The sequence below is a fragment of the Lynx canadensis genome, chromosome C1, assembly GCF_007474595.2.
Source record: "Lynx canadensis isolate LIC74 chromosome C1, mLynCan4.pri.v2, whole genome shotgun sequence".
Lineage (NCBI taxonomy): Eukaryota > Metazoa > Chordata > Mammalia > Carnivora > Felidae > Lynx > Lynx canadensis.
The window spans coordinates 137,604,181-137,629,336 of NC_044310.1; positions in this window are offsets into that span (position 1 = coordinate 137,604,181).

Below are 25,156 nucleotides of genomic sequence, written 5' to 3' on the forward strand. Positions count from 1 at the left end.
AGCAATATTGTCACTTAAGGATAAGAAAAATGTTCTTCCTTAGAAGGTAGTTATTTTCTCTCTAACTTAATAACACCTAAGTAATACCTAGCAATACCTAAGCCCATCTCGGCTTCCAGTGAGTCCTGGAATTAACCACATAGTCCTGTGTGCTCACAAACTCCAGGGCTGCTCTCTGTAATTGCTGGCTCAAAGACCCCCACTCCTTCTTGTACCCTACTGAGAAATTCTATTCCCTATTCTCATTATGAAAAGAGCATAAAAATCTTAAAATTACTGAGTTCTACATATGTGACTAATTAGATTTGGCTTTTTGGCTTTAAAAAATATATATATATATATTTATGTGGATCCTGAGAAACTTAACAGGAACCCATGGGGGAGGGGAAGGAAAAAAAAAAAAAAAAAAAAGGACGTTAGAATGGGAGAGAGCCAAAGCATAAGAGACTGTTAAAAACTGAGAACAAACTGAGGGTTGATGGGGGGTGGGAGGGAGGGGAGGGTGGGTGATGGGTATTGAGTAGGGCACCTTTTGGGATGAGCACTGGGTGTTGAATGTAAACCAATTTGTCAATAAATTTCATATATAAAAAAAATATATATATGTATATATATCAGGACAAAACACTAGAAATGTTTTATCCATGACATTTTATAAGATATATCCATATTTGGAATCAGGATACTATTGAGAAAGTATCATTTGTTGTTAACAAGCATGCTCCCTGACAAGAAAACCTTTCACTGGGGACTAAGAGTATCCCACTTACATTGTAATTGAGAAAGACATAATCTTTCAAATCATTGGAGCTCCTATTTAGAAAACTACAGAGTAACCTGTGAAACAAGTGTTGCCTTTAAAATGTCCACATGGTGCCATATGGTCTTACACAGATCCCTTTTCTTGTAAACAAAAATGAAATGTGATCTATCCACATTGGGTGTGTTCCTTAAGAATAGTGTTTTATCCCAGATTTCCAATAAAATGTTCCTTTAGGGAAATGAGTGTTAACATAAAGTACCTTTCTTTAAGATATACTGTAGTAAAAAGCTTTTTTTATGCACAGCAAGCAAATAGCTATGCCAGTTAGACAAAGACTCTGATTGAGAGAGAGAATTCACAATGCCCCAGGTGGTCTCCTGTTTCCAACTTCCCTACTTTTAACTCCTAAAACATATATGTGGAAAAAGGACAGTGATAAATCACCCACATTAGTAGAATTCCTCTAGGGAGAGTTCTAACTTATTTTTTCTAAAACTGCAGGAAGAATAAATAATAGCTCAAGCAGTGACCAGCATAGTCTAAACTGGTTTCTTCCTGTTGTTTTGATAACCATGTCAAATAGCTAACAACTTGTACTGTATGACCAGGTGGTCTGGTGGCAAAACATAAGCACAAGTTAGAGGATCTTTCAATGACTGACTTTGAAACTTTGAACAACGCACTAACTGCCTCAATTCAGGCATCTCTAAAAGGAGGCAATGAGGCCATCTTGACCTACCTCAGACGAATGATAGAAGCATGAAATAAGTGAATACATGTTTGAATGTTACTAAAGGTGCTGTAGAATTTAAAAGAGCACTGCTATCATTGGATGGGAGGCAGAACAATATGATAGGAAGAGCAAAACATTGGATTAGAAGTCAGGTGACCTGGTTCTGCTGCAACTAGCTCTGCTCTTAACTAGCTGGATATCTTTGGGTAAGTTATTTTAACATTCTGGGCCATTGTGCCCTTACTTGGCAACTGTGTGAGATCGTGGCAAGAACAGAATGAGGTGCTAGGGAAACAAGAGTGAATAAGGCAATCTTTGTCCTGGAGGAGTTCACCTCCAGTGGGAGAGATGGAGGTGTAAAGAGATGAAGATGATGTAATGTGATGGATGGTAAAGGATACTAGGCACTCTGCTTGGAGAACATGGAGGAGGAGTGATTCATGTTGCCTAAGGGAGTTAGATGCATTCCACAGAGAAGGTGACCTTTTAGCTGGGTCTTGAAGGATGTGTAGGTGTTTCCCAGAGAGTAAGGGGGGAAGAGAAAGGAGATGGGGCTGGGAAGGTTGAGCCATGAAGTACATTTTGTGTCATGCTAAGGAGTTTGGACACAAAGGGATAGGTGATGGCACAAATGTCTGTTGATTGCGTGGAGCAGCCAGCTACGGATTTGATATTGTTAATGGATCATTCCCAAGTCTGCCTTTCCATCAACACATTTGAAGTGTATAGGCAGCCTTTTAGGGCCAGCCTGGCTTTCAAGTAATGGAGCCTTCTCTCCAATCGATTACCTGCCCTCTGCAGGGTTTCCATGTGCCAATAGCAAGTGTTCTGAGACCACTAATGACCTTCAGTGTGTATGTATATGTGGAAGTTGGGGGAGGTAAAGGGGAAGATGGGCTCTCAAGAGCTCCAGCTCAATATTTGGCATCTTGTGGTTCATGTTACTGAGTCAACTCTACCCTCAGTTCTAGTTATGCCTGTGATAAAACCCTATCCCCTCTGCCCTGACTCCTTTAATCTGATTTCTTCTTTGATTCTTAACCTGACAACCTGTAGTTTGTAGTTCACAGCCTCTAGGAATTTTGGAGTCTTATTACTTATTAGCCATTCTGGTCCCAAAACTTGTTTTCTCCTGGTGAATATCCTTGAAATTAGCCACTGAATCATTTGATTCAATGCCAAATATTGACCTAAGATTTCTGCTACTGATACTGATCATTACTATGTTCCACCCACTTGTCAAAGCAACCTTGTACTTCCTGTTGGACTTCTGTGATGTTTACTAAGTCTTTTGCTGAGATTCTCAAATACTGTTCTACCTTCTAGACTAGAGTTCGTTCCAATACCTCAGGGTATTCACTTCACTCCATCAGCTAGGTCTGGTTCCAGGTCTTTGACTCTCTAGTGCTACCTTCCTCCTTTCTAGCTAGTCATGCCCTGCCAGAGCACAAGATATAACACACACTCCAAGACAAATCTAAACAAAAGTCTATCAAAATGAGTGAGCAGTCTTCCAAATTCAGGCACTCAAGACCCCTAATAAAACTGAAAATATTTCCCAGAAGGAAAATTGGAATAATTATTACCATGAGTACATCTGCCATGAATACATACATACCACTTCAGTTTTTCAGTTACAGTTAATCTATCACACACCAAGCCCTTCAGGGCCAGAAACACAGAATAATATCTATTGAGGGGTCTCTAACAATCCTGCAAGGTAAATATTCTATTTCACAAAGTTGGAAACTGAGACAATCTAATTTACCCAAGTAAAGCAATCAGTTAGTAAATGAAAAAGCCTTAATCCATCTCCACTTCCTTCACTCTTTGTTTTGTGTGTCTAATAACTTTTACTGATTGCTATATGAATCATTGCTATAGTGCAGAAAAATAGCTCAATGTAAGATATCACTATTCCTATTATCCATGAAGAATTTCTTCCTGATCTTGTTCTCCCATCATTTCTAGTCTCATGTTTCTTAGGCAACCTTACTCTCTAAATTCTTCAGCATGCTGTCTCCTTTTTCAGAGTAGTTGGCCTCTCAACCCAATGTGAAATCTTGCCATTTGCAACTATGTGGATGGAACTGGAGGGTATTGTGCTAAGCAAAATTAGTCAGACAAAGACAAATATTGACTTCACTCATATGAGAAATTCAAGATACAAAACAGATGAACATAAGGGAAGGGAAGCAAAAATAATATAAAAACAGGGAGGGGGACAAAGCATAAGAGACTCTTAAATATAGGGAACGAACAGAGGGTTGCTGGAGGGGTTATGGGAGGGGCGATGGTCTAAATGGGCAAGAGGCATTAAGGAATCTACTCCTGAAATCATTGTTGCACCATGTGCTAACTAACTTGAATGTAAATTAAACAATAAATAAAAAACTTAGAAATTAAAAAAAATAAGTAGGTTGGTTTCAGTAGCAGTGCAGAAGATAGGAGAAGGTAGTGAGAAATGCCTACAGCATGGAGAATGCCAAGATTATAGGCCACATATGCATCCTCCGTTGTGAATATGTGTGCAATGTGGAGGTTGGGGTAGGAGTGTAGGTAAGGACATGGAAAGGTAGAGTAAACAAAGTGCACATGTTTGACAACAGTGTTGAGAATCAGTGCCCTGCCATCTGTGGGTGGGTGGGAGGATAACTAACAAAACTGACTAAGAGAACTGCACACAAGAAAGGACAGGACTCTAAATTAGTTTGTCTCCATTTATTCCTCAGCTAGGTTTCTATTCCCACTTTGGGCTATTAAAGCTGCTCTTAATAATGTCAATACTTTAAACTCAGGTAGGATCTCAGGCCACCTTGGTTCTCAGAAACACCAAGCCAGAGAAGACAGGGAGCATACTTCTGAGGTTGCAATAGTAAGATTAGCAAAGTAACCCAGATACAAACATAAATACTTGTTAATACCAGAAGAATACAGATAGATATATAAAATGTAACATATCTTTCAGGTGGGAAATAGTACATATATTCAAATATTTTTGAAGAAGTTAAATTCAAAAATGCATGTGACACATTCAGTGAGAAAAATGTATTACACACTATATATGAAGTTTGAGCCTATATACATATATAAAAGAAAAAAAATACACCTCTAGAAAATGAAAGATTGAAAGATCATTCACTAAAATGTTAACTGTCCTTTTGAATGTGAAACTGTAGGTAATCTTGTTTTCAAGGTTTATATTTATAATTTTTTTATTACTTTTAAATTTCAAGTATTTTCCAATGATTTAAATTAAATTTGTTTTCAGAAATCATTTTATAAAGGAAATACAGTTCTTAAAGTTTTCAGCCTACCATGTTGTAAATTCTTAAGGTTCTTTTGTATGTTTCATTTCTTCTTGTTTTAAATCTGTGGTTCACAAATTTAAAAATATGCATAAGAATCATCAAGGTGCTTATAAAAAAAAACTGATTCTGGACTTCACCCCCTAGAGATTCTGATTTTTTTGGATCTTCTAGCCCAGAAGTCTGCATTTTTTTAACAAACGGTCCTGTCGGTTGTGATGCAGGACAGGACCCATGTGTCAAACTAGAAACATCATGAGATTTTAATTATTCCTCTCAATATACAATATAAGCTTTTGTTTCCTTACAGGTTAAAGTCTAGTGAAAATGTGGGGTGGGAATAAGCGGAATAGCTCTCCTCTTTGTGGTAATTGAAGCCACTGAGCAGATTCTAAGAACAGAAATTTAAGATGACTAAACAAGGTCCAGTTGTAGGGAGGGGGATAATCAAAAGACTAGGTTCTTTGGTTCAAGAGTGAAGCAAAGGATTGCAGTTAGTACACCAAGTAGCTAATACAAAAACTGCTGTGCAGATTCAGGATGTAAGATTATCATCCAGATATTTTCCATTCAAAATTAGAGGTGCATGAGTAGCCAAGACAACTAATGAATAAAAAATGAAGGATGTCAGTAGTCATAGGGAGTTGATCTAGTGAAATTCTCAAACTTCATAATGAGCAATTACAGTGGTTTTATTAAACTCCCATAAATGCCAGAAGAAAAGTAAATGGAAAATTCTTAAACTATTTCTCTGAGTTCTAGATCCCTATTTCCATCTACCAATTAAACACTACCACCTGATTATCATACAGACATGGTGAATTCAAATTTTCCAAATCTGAAAAAAGATACCTATCTTTTAATCTCTGCCTCCTTTAAAAATATCAGTCTTCAGGGGCACCTGGGTGGCTCAGTCGGTTGAGCTTCTGACTTCAGCTCAGGTCATGATCTCACGGTCTGTGAGTTAGAGCCCTGTGTCGGGCTCTGTGCTGACAGCTCAGAGCCTGGAGACTGCTTCAGATTCTGTGTCTCCCTCTCTCTCTGACCCTTCCCCATTCATGCTCTGTCTCTCTCTGTCTCAAAAATAAAATAAAACATTAAAAAAATTTAAAAAAAATCAGTCTCCAATCCATTTGCCCCAACAATAAGCCTTAATCCTACACTCCTTTGATTATGCAGCCTCATCTTCTGCCTTCACCATAACTAGTGTAATATGGATTGTGCTGTGCATCAAATAGAGAATTGAAAGCACTTAGCTTAATGCCTGGACAGAGTTGTGTTCTAATAAATGTTGGTTCTACCTTCTCTACCCTAGTCATAATGAAGTACTTGTTCTCTCAGGTGTATATGGTTCTATCTGCCCAAGGATTTTTTCCTGATTGCCTTTTGACTAACTTTTCCAGGAGACCCAACACAAACACTGTTTATCTGTTACGCATTCAAAGCCTCACAGTATAATTCTATTGTAGCACTGAAACTATATTAAATTATAGATGCTATTTACCCTTTGGATCAAAAAAACAAAACAAAAACAAAAACAAAAACAAAAAAAAAAACAACAACAGACTGTATACTGCAAGGTCCTAAGTGACATTCATCTCTCTGTACCAGGTACTTCTCTGAGCCACTTTAAACTGAGGCTATGTGCAAGGGTCCAATAATCACAAATCTAACTTTGTAACTGGACTTCCCTGGGACTTCAAGCCTTGTCTTAGGCCCATGTCTAATTTTAGTGTGGTGCATGATATCAGAAGCACCTCATACCAGGTAGACAATGTCTATTTCTATTCAGCTTCTTGGCCCACCTAGTTACTGAAGTACTATCCAACCATTCCAATTATGTTGCATTTTCAGTGCTTCTGATGCTGCCCAAAGATGCTGCATTTGTTGGTTGGCTATCCTATGTCGATATTGCTTCTCCATTACTGTTTCACCAAAGCAGACATCTGTTGTCTTTGTTCAGAATCTTGTCTACTATTCTGGTAACAGAAACCCTTTTGCTGGCTCAAAACTCATTCCTGTGGTGACCAAGATTTGCTAATCAAAATTCTCTAATCTCCTATCATACTCAGGAAGTGCTTCAAGAATGAGTAAGTGAAGCATTCCAAACAAATCAGAGCACTGGCTTCTAAAGTAGAAGGTTGATAAATTAATATAGTATCCTGGAAATTACTGTTAGTTTATTTTAATAGGTTTTTTTTTTTTTGGAGTCTTTAAGGCTTCCTACATATAGTATCATGTCACCTGCAGATAGCAACAATTTTACTTTTTCCTTACCAATTTGGATGTATTTTCTTTTCTTGTCTGATTGCTGTGGCTAGACTTTCCAGTACATATTGAGTAAAAGTGGTGAGAGTATACATCCTTCTCTTGTTCTTGATTTTTAGGAAATCTCTGTTTTATACCATTTAGTATGTTTTGTGGGTTTATCATTTATGGCCTTTATTATGTTGAGGTAAATTCCCTCTAAACACACTTGGTTGAGAGTTTTTATCATGAATGGATGTTGACTTTCTGTCAAATACTTTTTCTGCATCTATTGAGATGATCATATGGTTTTTTTCCTCCTGTTAATGTGATCTATCATGTTGATTGGTTTGCAAATATTGAACCATCCTTGCATCACTGGAATGAATAAGTCACAGTTGATCTGGTGAATGAACTTTTAATGTATTGTTGAATTCAGTTTGCTAACATTTTGTTGAGGATTTTTATATCTAAATTAGGGACATCAGCCTACAGTTTTCTTCTTCTTCTTTTTTTTTTTTTCAGTGTCTGTCTAATTTTGGCATCAGGGTCTGGTCTCAGAATAAATGTTGAATTTTCCCCTCCTCTTCTGTTTTTTGGAATAGTTTGAGAATAATAGGTATTATTTTTTTCTCTAAATGTTTGACAGAATTCAGCTGTGAAGCCATGTTGTCCTGAACTCTTGTTGGTTGAGAGTTTTTTGATTACTGACTCCATTTTATTACAGTAAAGTGTTGTTTGTTCATATTTTTTGTTCTTCTTGATTCAGTTTTGGAAAATTGTATATTTCTAGGAATTTATTCATTTCCTCTAGATTGTTCAATTGTTAACATATAATTTTTTATCGTATTCTCTTCTAATCCTTTGTATTTCTGTGATGTCAATTGTTACTTCTCTATTTCTGATTTTATTTGATCCTCTGTTCTCTTGATGAGTCTGACTACAGGTGTATCAGTTTTATCTTTTCAAAGAACTAGCTCCTGATTTCATCAATCTATTTTTTTTTTAGTCTCAACTTTATTTCCACTTTAATCTATTGTTTCCTTCCTTCTACTAACTTTAGACTTTGTCCTTTTACTGTTTCCTGAGGTGTAAGGTTAGGTTGTTTGAGATTTTTCTAGTTTCTTGAGGTATTCATAAATACTCTCCTAGAACTGCTTTTGATGTATCTCAGATATTTTGGACTGTTTTCATTTTCATTGGTCTTTATGTATTATTAACTTTGTCTTTGATTTCTTCATTGAACCCTTGGTTGTTTAATAGCATGATGTTTAGCATCCCTGTGTTTGTATTTTTTTCCATATTTTTCCCTATAATTGATTTCTAGTTTCATACCATTGTGGTTGGAAAATATGCTTGATATGATTTCAATTTTCTTAAATTTTGAGACTTGTTTTGTGGTTTAACATGTGATTTATTATAGAGAATGTTTCATGTGCAGTTGAAAAGAATGTGCACTGTTTTTGGAAGGAATGTTCTATATATATCTGTTAAGTCCTTCTGGGCTAATGTGTTGTTCAAGGTCAATGTTTTATTATTTTTGTTTTAATTTTTGTCTGGGTAATCTATCCATTGATATAAGTAGGGTGTTAACATCCCTTACTAATAGTGTATTACGGTCAATGTCTCCTTTTATGTCTATTAATGTTTTCTTCATGTGTTTAGTTGTTCCTATGTTGGGTGCATGGATATTTACAATAGTTATATCCTCTTGTTGGAGTGATTACTTTATCACTACATAATGCCCTTCCTTCCATCTTGCTACAGTCTTTGCTTTAAAGTCTATTTTTTTATGATCTAAGTATGGCTACCCTAGGTTTTTTTTTCCTTCCATTTCCTTGAATTTTTCCATGACATTTTAAGACTGTGTGTGTGTGTGTGTATCTATCTTTATATATATATATATATATATATATATATATATATATATATAAAATCCATTATGCCACCCTATGCATTTTGGTTGGAGCATTTAGCCATTTAATCTTAAGTAATTATTGATAGGTGTGGACTTAGTGCTATTTTTTTAGTTGTTTTCTGGTTGTTTTTGTAGTTCTTCTCTGTTCCTTTCTTCTTCCTCTGCTCTCTTCCCTTGTGGTTTGATGGCTTTCTTTACTATTAAGCTTGGATTCCTTTGTCTTTTTTGTGTGCTATGTATTACAGATTTTTAATTTGTGTTTATCGTGGAGTTCATATATAACATCCTAGGTGTTTAGCTATCTAAACTAAGTTGATAGTTACCAAAGTTTGAAGACGTTCTAAAAGCACTAAAATTTTACCCCTCCCATGTTTTGTGTATATATCATATTTTACATCTTTTTATTTTGTGTATCTCTTGACTAGTTTCTATAAATGTAATTGATGTAGTGTGGACTTCCTTGGGTTCATCTTGTTTGGGACTCTCTTTGATTCCTGGACATAGATATCTGTTTCCTTCCCCAAATTAGGGAAATTTTCAGCCAGTATTTTTTCAAATAATTTTTCTGCCCCCCCCTTCTTCTAGGATCCCTATAATGTGAATGTTATTATGCTTGACCATGTCAGAGTGGTGTCTTAATATATTCTCATTTTTTATTATTTTTTTTTCTTTTAGCTGTTTACCTTGGTTGCTTTCCATTACCTTGTATTAGCAATCACTGATCTGTTCTTTGCATCCCCTAAGTTACTGTATTCTTCAGCTCTGCCTGGTTATTTTTGTTTTTTCTCTTTATTGAAATTCTCACCGAGTTAATCCACTCTGCTATCAATATTAGTATTTTTATGACCATTACTTTGAAATCTTTATCAGGTATATTGCTTATCTTTGTTTCATAGCTCTTCTTGTATGATTTTAGTCTTGTTCTTTCATTTGGGACATATTCCTTTACTCCTCATTTGTCTAACTTCTCTTTCCATGTGTTAGGTAGGTCAGCTATGTCTCCTGGTCTTAAAAACAGTGGCCTTGTGCAGCAGAGTCCTGTGGTGTCCTGTAGCACAATCCACCCTGTTCACCAGAATCTGGTGCTCCCTATGTGAGCTGTAGGCATTCTTCTGTTGTGGCTGAGACACAATTGCTGTGGACACACTGGGGGTCAGGGCTTGTTGGGGCCAGCCTTCGGGATGGCTATTTATGTTTGATGCTTGGGATAGCTTTGGGCGCACCAAAGAGCAAAGAGTAGGACTTGCTTTCTGCACACTCCGCTAAGAAGCCCAGCTGTAGAAACTGTGGGTGCTTCAGTGTGTATGGTTATCTTCCCCCTTGCCTTCACTTCAGGGCAGTAGTCACTTTGCAGGCAGGTGTGTTTGGTAGGGCAGGTACACAGGAGAATTCTAGTAAGGTAGATGGAAAATGTTGGCTTCCATGAGCATCGGCTATTTTGACTGAGGAAGGGCAAGAAAAAGGGTACCTACTGGCACTCTTATTCTTGGAAAAATCTCCTGCAGATTCCTGCTCCTCTGGCACATGTTCTAAAATAGGTAAATCTTCATGTAGTCTCCAGGCACCTTCAAACTGCTGCTTCTGCTTTTCTGCTGTCTCTGGACAGAGTAACAGAAACTTGGTTTCCTCTAACTGTCTGGCCTTTCTGGCATTAAGCCTTGCTGATTTTCAAAGCCAGATATTACAGGGCTTTGTCTTCCCAGTGTGGGTACTGTGAGTGCCCAGTGAGAAGTCTGATTCCCTTTTTCTTCCCTGAATGTGATGTCTTTTTCATTTGTGGTTAGTCATGCTGAGGGTTTTGTTCCCAACCATGTTTCCACCCATCCTATCCTTTTTGATATGGCCTTCTCTCTCTGACCAGCTATGGAAGATCTCTTGTGTCAGTGTTCAGGTCATTTTCAGAGTGAATTACAATACATGTAGTTGTCACCTCAGTGTGTCCAAGGGACAAGGTGGGCTCAGGATCCTCCTACTTTACCATCTTCCCGGACTCTCAGTGCAAAACCTTTTCTAACTTGCAGTCTGTGTGGAGACTACAGTTTGCCCACTCCTGCTGTAAGTCAGAGTTTCCCCCACATTCACCCAAACCCATTTCCCCCCTCCCATACACCACTAACTCTCCACCAGAATCCAGTCAATTAATTCAAACTATTTGGACCTATTCCCAAATCCTGTCTTTCTGATACATGGTCCATGTTTGCCATGTAAGATAATATTCAACACAGGTTTGTTGAATGACTGAATGAAGAACTAGAAGAAAAAAAATTAGAAGGAAAACATCTGATTCTTCTTTAAGCAATTCTTCTAGCATAATTTCTTTTTCCTAGCATAATTTCCTTGGAAAGTAAGAGAGCCATGCAGAATGGTACTCCTGAAAGGTACCCAAAGCTGTCCTCTCTATCAGGTATCAGGCTGACTAGTCAGCCAATTGAAGGGACTAAGTGTGGATAGTAAAGGAAAAGATTGGCAACTGGACCCCTAGAACTTTATAAAAAAAAATTAATGTTTATTCAGTTTTGAGAGACAGAGACCGTGTGCGAGCAGGGGAGGGGGCAAAGAGAGAGGGAGACACAGGATCTGAAGCAGGCTCCAGGCACTGAGCTGTCAGCACAGAGCCCAACACGGCTCAAACTCATGAGCTGTGAGATCATGAGCTGAGCCGAAGTCGGACACTTAACCAAATGAGCCACCAGGCGCCCCTGGTGGCCCCATACTTTGAATGTGAACACTGAGAGTTCAGTCTGAAGGAGAAAAATCGTAAATTGGCAGCATATTTATGGTTGAGTGAAGCCAGACACAAGGCTGAAAAAGGACAAATTTATCATTTTTAATTAATCTAAAGTTTTCTGATATTCAAATGTTATCATAATTGCCAAATCAATTTCCCTATGAGTTTAAGCATTCATGTAGGAAATGAAGTAATTTCTCATATTTAAATTCAAATAACTTATGTTTTAATATAAGAAAGATAAAATGCTAATATCTTCTTGCCAAGGAGAAAAGCCATGAATTTCATCCCAAGCTTCCCAGTCCCTGACTGCCCTTGTGAACTTGCCGCACCTACCAGAATTTCTATTACAGGCAGAATATGTGTCTGTAGATACAAGGAAACCTCTAAGGGTGTCTGGTTTGTTAAACAATTATAGTTCTAAGAGGCTGGAAAAACACATCTGGCTCACAAGAGTGAGAGTCTTGGGACTGACAATATTAACAAATGTGAAAAATCTCTACTTTCTGTTCTTGTGAAACAAAGTCAGAGGCTCCATGCACATGGTCTTGGGCATTCTCCTACTCTGTCCCAACCTTGATCCTTCCATTTACCATGTTTCTTCTCCCTCTCTCATTCTCTGATCCTTCTTCAAAGATCAAAACAAACATAAGTGATTTTTCACATTCCAATACATCCAAATTGGAAGGATTCAGAAGCTTTTCTTCCAAATGCAATAGGCAAAAACCAACTTTCTGCAAATAAGATCTCTAGCTCAGGTGTCTGCTGCCATGTAATCATTCATATGTACCATATGCCAGGAAGGCATAGCTCTTGGTGCTTGGGAAGGGTAGTAGGCAGAATTTTGTCCCTCATCACCTTTACTCCCTGTTATTACTCTTGGGAATATGTTACATTATATGGCAAAAGGGTCTTTACAGATGCATTTTAGATCACTAGCCAATTGACCTTAAAACAGGGAGATTATTTAAATTCTTCCAGAGGGCTTAATGTAATCACATGAGCTCTTAAAAACTGAAGTGAGGGCAGAGGGGAAGTCAGAGGGACTTGAAGCACGGAAAGTATGCAATGTGCCATTGCAAGTTAGAGGATGGAGGGCCATGTGTGAAAGGATTGTTAGGGAGGTCTTTGGGGTGTTTAGGAACTGAAAATAAGAATTCTGGCTGGCATCCAGTGAAGAAGGGAGACCTCATCTGCACAACTGCAAAGAAGTGAATTCTGCCAAAGAGTTGAATGAGCTTGGAAGTGGATTCTTCCCTAGGGCCTCCAGATAAGAGCCTAGCCTGGCTAACACCTTGATGTCAGCCTTGTGAGACCCTAGGCAGAGAACTCAGCTGAACTATGCCAGACTTCTGACTATAGAGAACTGTGAGCTAATAAAATCACACTATTTAAAGCCACTATATTTGTTGACCATTTGTTACTCAGCAATAGAGAACTGCTATAGAAGTGTCAGGGAATAAGATGGGGAGAGAATTGTGCCTATAGATTGCAGTGCATTTAATAGGTGGTCAGGGCCTCACTGAGAAAGTAGTATTTGAGCAAAGAGCTGGAGGAGGTGAGACATGAGTCAAACAAATACTTGAAACAAGAACATGAAAGGCAGAACAAACAGCACAAGTAAGGTCCTAAAGCAGGACAGGGCAGGCTGGTCAGGGTCCAGGAATGCCTAGGAGGACATGCTATGGAGCAGACTGGTCAAGGGAAGATCAGTAGAAGGGCAGTCAGAGAGGAGACAGGAAGCCAAATAACATAAGGCCTTCCAGGTTGCTCTGAGCCTTGGTTTTTAGTAAGAAAAATGGGAGAGCAGGGTTTTGAGCAGAGGAATGACATGAGGATTTCTAATAGTCTCAAGGTAAAAGAAGGATAAAAGACTGAAAACCAGTAGAAGGCAAATGTAATGTCCAGGTGAAAAATGACAGCTTGGACCTGGATTGTAGCAATGAAAGTGGTGAGAAGTGGTCTGTATATATCTTGAAGGTAGAGCCAACAAGATTTCACATTGGATTGGATGTGTGGTTATGAAAGAAAAGATTTTTAGAATGACTTCAAGGTTTTTGGACTGAGCAACTGAAAGTATGAGTTGATATCAACTGAGTTGAGAAAGGCTATATATAGGTAGAGCAAATTTTATGGGAAAGAGAATTGCAGTCTTAAGCATGTTAAGTTTGAGGTGTATATTAGACCTATAAGTAGGGATTTTGATTAAGCAATTGTGTAAACTCAGTCTGTAGCTCATGAGAGAGCTCTGGACTGAAGAGCTAACTGGGGAGTCACCAACATATAGATGATTATTAAAGATACTGGGATAAACATGATTATCAAGGCTGTAATGCAATAAAAGAAGCTAGAATGAAAGTAGGAAATATGCCAACATTAAGAGGCCTGTGAGAAGAAAAACTTACAAATGGGACCTAGAAAGAGCTACAAGTGAGGTCACCAGCTTCATATATTTTCCCCAAACCCTTGACCTGAATTCTTCCTTTCAGTTTCACTCCCCCTTCATCCCTTCCCAGCACCCAAATGCAAGTGATCGAAAAGCAACATTTCAAAATCCCCAATCTGCAAATTGCATGAGTAAGGGACATCTGGAAAAGGTCATTCTTAATCAAGTCCTGTTGGCTAAACCAATCAATTTCATGCCTGCCAGAACATATGTTTTTGACCTAATTTTGTCCGTGTTCACATCGGTTGTGCCTTCTTGACTATCTTTATTTTCCATTTCCCAAACTCCAAAAGTGTTTGCTTATGCAACCTTCACAGACATTTTCAGATTCCTTGCATTCTTTATTCGTTGAGTCTTCCCTTGCTACTAGATTAAACTTCCCTTGAGAATTGAGACAATATTCTCTACTTTTTATAGTTGATAACAATTTCACTGGATTTATGAATTGTATCTTTGTTTTTCCACACATCTGATTTGTAGAAATTAATTGGATCAAAGCATAAACTGTGCTGCCAAGTGACAGGTTAGAATGACAAAAGTGATTGTGTTTCTTTTGCATTAGATTTGAAAACTGAGCTTATGTTTGAGTCAAGTGTTTTCTTTTTTTTTTCTTTTTTCAAGCATAATTAACACACAGGGTCATGCTAGTTTCAGGTGCACAACATAATTCAACAATTCTATACATTTCCCAGTGCTTATCAAGGTAAGTGTACTCTTAATTGCTTTTATCTATTCTCCCCGCCTGGGCCCCACTGCTCACCTCCCTCTGGCAAGCACGAGTTTGTTCTCAGTGTTTAAGAGTCTTTTTGATGGTTTGTCTTTTTGTTTCTTTGTTCATTTGTTTTGTTTCTTCCTAATAGGAGTGAAATCATATGGTTATTTGTCTTTTTCAGACTGACATTTCACTTAGCGTTGTGGTTCATCTGTGCTGTTGTGATGGCAAGATTTCATTCTTTTGTGTGTGTGTGTGTGTACCATTTCTTCTTTATCCATTCACTGATGGACATTTGGGTTTCTTCCATATCTTGACTATTGTCAATAATGCTGCAATAAACAGAGGGAGCATATATCTTTTCAAATTAGTATTTTCATAATCTTTGGGTAAATACCAGATAGTGGAATTACTAATCATATGTTAATTCTATTTTTAACTTTTTAAAGGAAATTCCATACTGTTTTTTAGAGTGGCTGAAACAATTTGCATTCTTACCAACAGTGCATCAGAGTTTCCTTTTCTCAAGATCCTTGCCAGCATTTGTTGTTTGTGTGTGTTTTTTTTTTTTTTTATTTTAGCCATTCCGACAGGTATAAGGTGATACCTCATTGTGGTTTTAATTTGTGTTGCCCTGATTATTAGTGATGTTGAACATCTTTTCATGTGTTTGTTGGCTGTCTTTTTTGGAAAAGAGGACCCATGTCCTCTACCTATTTAAAAAAATTGGATTATTTGTGTATTTTTTTAAGTTGTATAAGTTCTTTATATATTTTGATATTCATCCCTCATTGGATATATTATTTGCAAATATCTTCTCCCATACAATAGACTGCCATTTCACTTTGTTGATGGTCTCCTTCACTGTGCAAAAGCTTTTTATGCTGGTGTCATCCCAGTAGTTTTATTTTTGCTTTTGTTTCCCTGGCCTCAGAGACCTATCTGGAAAAATATTTCTACAGCTAATATCAAAGAAATTAATTCCTATGTTTTCTTCTAGGGACTTCACAACTTCAGGTCTCACACTTAGGTCTTTGATCCATTTTGAATTTATTTTTGTGGATGGTATAAGATAGTGGTCCAGTTTTATTCTTTTGCATGTAGCTGTCCAGTTTTCCCAACATCATTTGTTGAAGAGACTTGTTCCCTTTGAATATTCTTTCCTCCTTAGTAGATTAATTGACCATATAAGTGTGGGTTTATTTCTGGGCTCTCTATTCTGTTCCATTGATCTATGTGTATTTTTGTGCTAGTACCATATTGTTTAGATTACTACAGCTTTGTGGTATATCCTAAAATCTGAGATTTTTATACCTCCAGCTTTGTTCTTCTTTTTCTGGTGTTTTTAAACCTGGTTTAAAATTCTTTCATGGGTCTTAGATACCCTTAACATGACAGCAAAAGAAGAAATTTTCAATTGGAAGAAAAGGTGCAGGGGAAAAAAGCAGGACTGCTTCTCACCTACATCCCATCTAATGTGTTATCAGCCATTATGTTCACTCATCTAGAGGATTTTTTCCTATTTTCACAGATCACAGAGAAAATAATAACAATCCCAGTATAACTATTCCATTTTCATGAAGTTAATTGCAATGAGAAAATTCTACCTAGAAAAGTTTGGAAATGATTAGAGATTTCTTACTAGTTTTCTGAGGGGAGATGAGAAGGATTGGATTGCCCTCAGAAACAGACCCCAAGATTAGGAGGTGTGCATAAGCAATTAATGTGAAAGCTCATCTTAGGAAGAAGAAAAATGGAGAAGAAGCCAAGGAAGGGAAAGAAGCCAATAAATAGTGTTACCATGCCTCCAAGATACCTTGATAAAGGACAGAGGGAGCTGAGGTTTTTATCTACCTGTTCTTCCTGAATCATTGGTTGAGGTATGCCTTCAGGGGCATTCCCCCTCACTGACTTCTTGCCCTGTAGGTTGGCCTGGCCAAAAGAAAGCTCTTGGGTGGAGGTAAATTTAAGGGCTATAGGATGCTGTGAGCATGTTAGTGGAACAGTGAGTACTGAGGAATATGAGTGAAGCGCCAAGAACATGTGTTACACCAGTCCTAGAATGTTTGTGTTCATTCTACCTCACTTTTCTTTGGACAGAGTATCTTTTATTTCATGTCTATCCTGAATCCATTCTTTTCTGGAGCTGATGGGACTGTCAGTCAGTTTCTTCTTCTTACACCAACCCCTGGGCCAGTGAGGCAATTAGAATTGACCCAACATACTGGGTCACAGTGATTGCTTCTAGGGTGGGCATGTAACTCAATAAAGCCCAGTAAAAATCCTTCAGGACTAAGGGAATGAGACACATGTTGATAGAGAAGCTCCTGCCTTAAGGATACTAGTTAAAAGGGCTATGTAGGCCAGGTGCTGCTTAAGAAAACAAAGTATCTAAGAATAAAACTAACACAGGGAAAGAAGAGGTGGAGAGAAACAGAGCTCTGGTGACATTACCTGTGCACCCTAGATCAAGCTATATCTAAAGTAAACCTAAGCCTGGGGCTGTAGTTTCTTAAGACAATGAATATTCATACATTCATATTCTGTATTTTAAGATTTCTTTTTCTTCTATAAGTTTGGGTTGATATTCAGTCACATGCATTCAAATAAATACTGACTAATATAAATTTTATGAGCATTTCAGCAAATGGATACTTTGTTGAATATTTATCTAAATAATACCTAAGTTATTTGCAAGAGCATGTAACAATTAGAGGTGAAGCTTAAATAAATGAGTATAATTTTTATGTCAATCTTTTGTGTACATTTTTTTCAGAAAATATTGGAAGTAGAAACAAGAAACACTAATGTATATTGATTCTCTGCTAAGACATTCATGTTGACAAGTTATGTAATCCTCACAGAGACTCAAATTTTGTTTGTCCTGGGTCCCAGAGCTAATAAATTGCAGGTGGTGGGATTTGAACCCAGTCTTTTTGACTTTTCTTTAGCAACTTCTACTGAGTGCCTGTGTTTAAGTCAAGTGCTGTGGGAAAGGGAGCTATAGGGATATAAACAAGGAAGCTCCAGACCACAAGGTAAAAATGACAGAACAAACATATGAATAAATCTAGTCAAAAAAGCATATACTCCACTCAGTGCCATGTCAGTATATGGATGCAGATCTTCAGAAGAGGGACATTTGGGAAAGGTTGTGTTAAGGGAGTGCATTTAAGCTGGATTTCAGCAAGAAGACATGGGGCCAGTAGACATTTTAGATAGGATAGCACTGAAGCACAGAGACCTTTCAAGTTAAATACTATATGGAGATCCATAGAGAGCAGTTGGGAGAACTAAAAAAGTATAAGGTCATATAGTATTTCCACAACTGTATTTCGTTCTTTCCCACATCTGTGGGGCAGCTGCACTATCATATAATAATTTATATGAAAACAGGTTTGAATCAACTCACTTGTTTTTTGTTAAATTTAGTAATAGTATATGTAAAATCATGTTTTTTTGTATTATCTTTTAAATGCATATTACAGTAAATACATAATTACCAAAATATTTAAATATCCCCTAAAACTACCTCATACTAGTATGGTGCAATGACCAGGGCTTCAGAGCTAGCTTGACCTGGTCTGTCTCCGAGCTGTGCCCCTTAATTTTGATGCTGGGTACTGAACATTTCTGATGCTCCATTTCCTCCTTTGGAGTGTTGTGAATATTAGACGAAATAATGCATTTGTGACTCATGAGATACATTGTTTATACCACCACACTTAACCCCATCCCCACCCAGCACAGATGCTGAGGCAGATGCTTTGTTTTGCTGAGCCAGATTAGAAGTGAAGATGCAGTGGAGGAAGAGAGAGTTTTCTAAATAATGAAAGGATGATGTAGTACCTGGGGAAAAGAGGAACTTTGGAAGAAGAGCGGACATGTTTAGAGGGCATCTGGAGGCCATTTGTGTGTATACCTTGTAACTTTACATGCTCTTCATGAAAAGCTTCAGTAAAATCTTGAATCAGGATATGAGGTCAAGGAAACATAAGAATCAGCTGAGACTGGCCTAAGAACAAGAACAGACAAGTGGAGGCTGCTGGTGGCATTTTTGAAGAAGATCAATATGAAAAGAGAAAATTATGTGGACAGGAGAAATCAGGATGGGTAGGAGTATAAGTTCTGGAGGCAGAAAAGTATGAAATCTGTTAGTCAAAGCAGGGGTAATAGAATCTTAGCTATGGATGAAGGAATAGATTTTTTTAAAAGGGAAAACATGTGGGAACAAATGAAAATAACAGTTTGTTGCCAAGCTTTGTGTTGTTGATTATTTTACTCTAGGCCTAGAGCCAAAAAAGAAAAAAAAACTTGCAATACTTTCATGAAAGTTATGAACAATATTGACCAAACAATCTACAAATTGAGTTTCTGTACTTTTTAAAAAGGGCTTATTTTATCTGATGCTTAAAAAGTTAAAACCAACCCCAGAAGACCTTCCATGTCTTTCATCTGAACTATTATTGATCCAGATTTCCCACTGGTGATATGGACATGCCTAAGGGCCAAATGAAAAACAAGAATAAAAAATAAATAGACTAACGTACACCAGTTTTCTATTCTTCCAGACATATCCATGCCTGGTGATATAGCCAGTGCTGCCTTCAGGATTATTCTTTGAAAAGTAGTTCACTTTGAAACAAGACACTTTGGAATCTCAGGGCTCCATTTGGCTTTCCTATATTAATGAGCCAGCTATAGTTAATTACAATAATAGAAATCTAGCAACATGTGTTGGCAAAACTGAAAAATTGTCCCTAAAATCCTGGTGATTAATAACAAATGCTAAACTTGACCAGTTCCCTTGACACAGAGTGACTCATTATGGATAATGATAAAGTGAGGTATGTCATGTTGGACCACAAAATGGATCAGTGCTAGTCTGATTCAATTATTGTAAGTGATGAGTAGACTTAACTAAGCCATCTGACTCATGGATGCTAATGGGTGACATGGCCTCACACACCAGTGGTTATCAAATACACACTGGTTCTGCAGTTGCAGTGTGCATTCACCAGACACATGGTAATCTACAGAGTCAAGGGAGGAAAATGATTTCCTCAGTGATACCTTTTCACTGTTGTGAAGAAAGTGTTTAGCATTCAGTAGTTTACTAGCTTTTTACCTGCAGAGTCAAGTAGAAAGATTTTCATATACTCTGAGCATTTATAACTGCCTAGCTTTTTAGATTTTAAAATGCTTGTATTTTCAGACTCCACACATTTACCTCACAGAGGTCAAGGAACTGGCATTAGTCTGGAGTGTTGGCTTGAGGTTTTTGGAACTTGGTTGAATTTAATAAGCTGATTGTGTATTCACATTTTCTTTGAAAAAAGGACAGTGGGAATAAAAGGAAAATATCATTGGCACTCAAACTCCCGATACCTCTTACTGAAACTCAGGGATTGAAATAAATGCCTATAAGTAATGTATTTCAATAATTAGTGATGATTCTCTAGTTTCATAACATAAAAATAGATGCTTATGTCATCAAACCAGATAACTTATACATAGTGATAAAAACAAAGATATGAATTTACAATAAGCCAGTGCTGTTTCCAGTGAGATCTAGAAATTTAGTAAGAAAAGCACGTGCGTTGAGTGTTTACTATATGCCATGCCCTGTGCCATTCCCTCATCATGTGCTGTTAATCATTGCAACAACACTGTCATAAGGTATTTTTATTCCCTGTTTCAAAATAGAGAAAACTGAGGTTCAAAATTAAATAACTTCTAAAGATCTTGTAGATTGTAGCAAAGCCAGGATTGAAGCTCAAGTCTGTCTCTGAAATTCATATTCATTCTAGAATTCTCAGAATAGAAAAAGCAAATCCCACAATAAATAAGCAAGATGAGACAAGTTTGGGGGCAAAAATAATTCAATAGACAAACACTCCATTACCAAATATGTTCTAATTTATACGAAGCATCTTCTAACTAATGTGTTTCTTCCAAGTATGCATTTTAAAACCACTTCATTTTAAATGTGCAATTAGGAATTCAGACCACTAGCGAGCAAAGAATGAAATCTTATGGATTTGTATATCTAGGGTAATTGATGTTTGAGATAGCACAGAATGACATAATCCAGTCTAGAACGTCTTTGTCTTAATTTTGTTTTTTCAAATGCAAAATTTTTCTTAACTTCAGGTTTTAAAGGACAATTAGCCTTTGACAATGCTCACCTCTGTGCTAAGTAGCATTTATTTTTAATGTCCATTAACAAAACTAAAATCAGAATAATTATGTGAAAGAGATGAATAATGTTTCCCCTTTAGAGAGGAAAAAAATCCCATGTAGAGTCTATGGAAATAGTTATTGTTTCTAACTGAAAACCTAGTTTGCTATGCACTTGAGGACAAATTCTAAAAGGCATATGAAGAACAGGTGAAGCTTTTTAAGTTCGTTATTTACTATGAGCTCTTAAAGAAATGTGCAGTTCAAGAGGGGTTATTGGAGCCAGTTACAGAAACGAAGCTCTACCAACAGCTTTCTAATTGAATCTCAAAAGACTGTAATTGTGTTCCACTCTGTAGTCAGCCTCCATTCCATGCGGCTACAGTCGGTTGTAGGTAATCAGATTACTCATGGGTTACTGCCTGCAGCCTGCAGGAGAGTGCCAAGAGTAAGAAGGCAACGTGTTGTAGGGTTAATGAAGCTTAATATGGTGCCAATATCACACTGAGCCATTGCCTACAGAGTGAGAAAGGATTATATCCCATGTTAATATGCCATTTGACCCGTGCCAGAGAAGCAGTCTAAATCACTGAATAAGTATGTAAGTCACCACTGAGAAGTGTTTGCCATGCCAGCTCTCATTGCTGTGAAAACAAGTTGTTCCTTAGCTTGTGAATTTTAACTTTGGTGCTCTTTAAATTACAGTTTCAACATTGGCGCCTAACATCCCTGGAAAGGCCATATCGACATGAGTCTCTAAATTGGAGCCAATGCAAGGAAACTCACATGCTTTTCTTCTGTTTGATCAAAACTTCTCTGGAGAATAAATCTAAGGTCAATGTACTGTAATTTCTTAACATCCATCAATCATGTTTGAATATTTCTCCAAACTTGACTTTTACAGAGATGTTTAAGTCCTCTTAAGCCTTTGGATTCTAACTGCTAATTAAGGTTTTGGCCAAATGATGGCCCAAACTATATCTCTGCAAGAGGTGAAAAAAGCTCAAAGAATTGATAGAATAGCAAACATTATTTCCATTTGTACTGCAAAAGCTCAGCCTCATAACAATAGAACAGTAGAACCTACACTCTAAATTCTCCTTATTCCCTAAAGTGTTCTTGATGTATTAGGATGAGAACGAAGGGACTCTCAATGGTGTAATTAATTCACTGAGAAACAGTTCTATTAGAAAATCTTGATTATGTTCTTAAATTCATGAATAATAAGAATTAAAAAAAACAGAATTTAGGATTTTATTTCTAAACCAAATTCTATACAATTTTCTATATGTTAATTTAGGTCACTTACAAAATTTTTTTAATACTTTTTCAAACCCTAGGTTATAGAAGCAAAAGATTAATACAAGTTAAAAAGATTCCAGAAAAGTGTAATATTTTGTTAATGTTTTCTTTTTGTACTCCTTTTATTTATTGTTTACAATAGAAAATACACATAGAGGATGTAAATTCCATCTTTCTGCAAAAGATGCAAAAAAAAATATAATAGGAAAAGCAAGTATAGGTCCCATTTTTACTATAATTAGTTTGTGTATTTTTTCAGAACTATTCCATTCGTATACCTGCACGTGTCCATCTTTGTATTTAGTATCTATGAGTCTAACTGTATGTGCTTTTAAGTAAGTATATACATAAACTCAGTTTTTTGATTTTACATTATAGGGATTTATACTTAATCATTTTTTTTTAACAAAATACGACTTAAGGGCAAAAAACTTGTACAATTTCATAAGTTTTTACATAATATACAGCCAAGTAACTAGATTATTTCCAGAACTTCAGAAGTTTCATTTTGTAGCCTCCTAATCAGTAGTTATCAAAAAAATCATATGAATGGTATAATATAGTATGTTTTTTGTGTCCATATTCCTTCATTCAACATTATGCTCGTGAATTTATCCATGCTGTTGTGTAAGCAGTAGTTCATTTCTTTTAAAGAGTGTTTTTAAGAGCAGTTTTCGGTTCATGGAAAAATTGAAGGGAAGGTAGAGATTTCCCATATACCTCCTGCCCCCACTTATGTGTAGCCTCCCCCATTATCAACATGCTCTGCCACATCGACAGAGTTGTTACAATTGATGAATCTACAGTGACATATCAATCATAACGACCCCAAGTTCATATCTTATGTTAGGGAGTTCATTTAAAAATTTTTTTAATGTTTATTTTTGAGAGAGCAAGAGAACAGGGGAGGGGTAGAGAGAGGGGAGACAGAGGATCTGAAGCAGGCTCTGTGCTAACAGCAGAGAGCCCAATGTAGGGCTTGAACTCACAAACCATGAAATCATGACCTGAGCTGAAGTCAGACACTTAACTGACTGAGCCACCCAGGTACCCGTCATTCATTTTTCTTATCTAATATTCTATTCCTATCCTAAAATTGGCATTTGGCTGTTTCTAAACAAGGGCTATGATGAATGAAATTATGAATATTATTTTACATGTCTCTTGTTAGACAATTAAAATTACTGGGTCATAGGGTAAATTTGTTTACCTTTAGTATATACTGGTAGTTTACCAAAGTGATTGTAACACTACACATCAAACCAGCACTGTTTAAGGGTTCCAATTACCCTACATTCTTGTGAAGACTCGGTGGTGTCAGTTCCTTCAATTTTATGTCTTGATGGGTCTTATAAGAGCTTTAATTTGCAATTCCCTAATAATTGCCAATGCTAAGCAACTTTTTACATGTTTATTGAAAATTTGAGTATCTTCTTTTGTGGAGTGCCTATTTAAATATTTGCTCATTAAAAAAAAATGCATTGTCTGTATTTTTTTCTTTAGTTTTATGAACACATTATATTGTCTACCTACAAGTCCATGGTAAAGTGTATAGGTAGCAAATACATCCACCCATTAACTCTTGATATTGTTGTCTTTTGATATATAATTCTTGGTAATTTCTTTTTAAATACTTATTGAAGTATGATCATCTGTATATTGAAAATGTACAATTGATACCACTTAACATATGTTAATAATAATGAAGCCATCACTGCAAGGTATATAATACACACATTCATCACCTCCAAAATTTCCTTCCTACTCATCAAAATGCATTCTTCCCTCCCTTTACTCATATCTACAGACTACCACCAATGTGCTTTCTCTCACTATGTATTAATTTGTATCTTCTAGAATTTATATAAAAGGAATTGTGAAATATGTACTCTTCTATTTTTGGTTTCTTGCACCTAACACAGTTGCTTTAAGATTCAACCATGTTATTACATGTAACACTAGTTTTTTACTTTTTATTTCTGAGTAGTATTCCACAATTTGCTTAACCGTCTGGTAGACATTTTGTTTCCAGTGTTAACTACTATAAAGGTTCTATGAATAATTATAAACAAGTGTTTGAATGGATATAAGCTCATGTTTATTACAGGTAAATACCTAGGATAAAAAATGGCTGGGTTATATGGTATATGTTTAAATTTTTTTAACTGCCAATCTGTTTTCCAAAATAGTTGTGCCATTTTATATTCCCATATGTAGTATATAACAGTTCTAGCTGCTCAACATTGGTGCCAGCACCTAATATGATCAGTCCTTTTAAAATTGTAGCCATTCTAATAAGGATCAAGGGATACATCAGCAGGACTTAATTTGCATTCCCTAAACTCAGTTGGTGTTAAATGTATTTTCTTATTTAATTTAATTTATTTTGAGAGAAACAGAGACTGTGCAAATGGGGGAGGGGCAGAGAGAGGGAGAGAGAGAGAGAGAGAGAGAGAGAGAATCCTAAGCAGGCTCTGTGCTGTCAGCAGGGAGCCTGATGTGGGGCTCAATCCCCCGAACTGTGAGATCATGACCAGAACCAAAATTAAGAGTTGGATGCTTAACTGACTGAGCTGCCCAGGCACCCTGGTTAAATGTATTTTCATGTGCTTATTTGCCATATGTTTATTTTATTTTACTTTTTAAACAATTTTAATGTTTATTTATTTTTGAGAGACAGAGCATGAGCAGGGAAGGGCAGAGAGAGAAGGAGACCTGAGAATCTGAAGCAAGTTCCAGGCTCTGAGCTGTCAGCACAGAGCCTGATGAGGGGCTAGAACTCACAAACTGAGAGATCATGGCCTGAGTCAAAGTTGGAC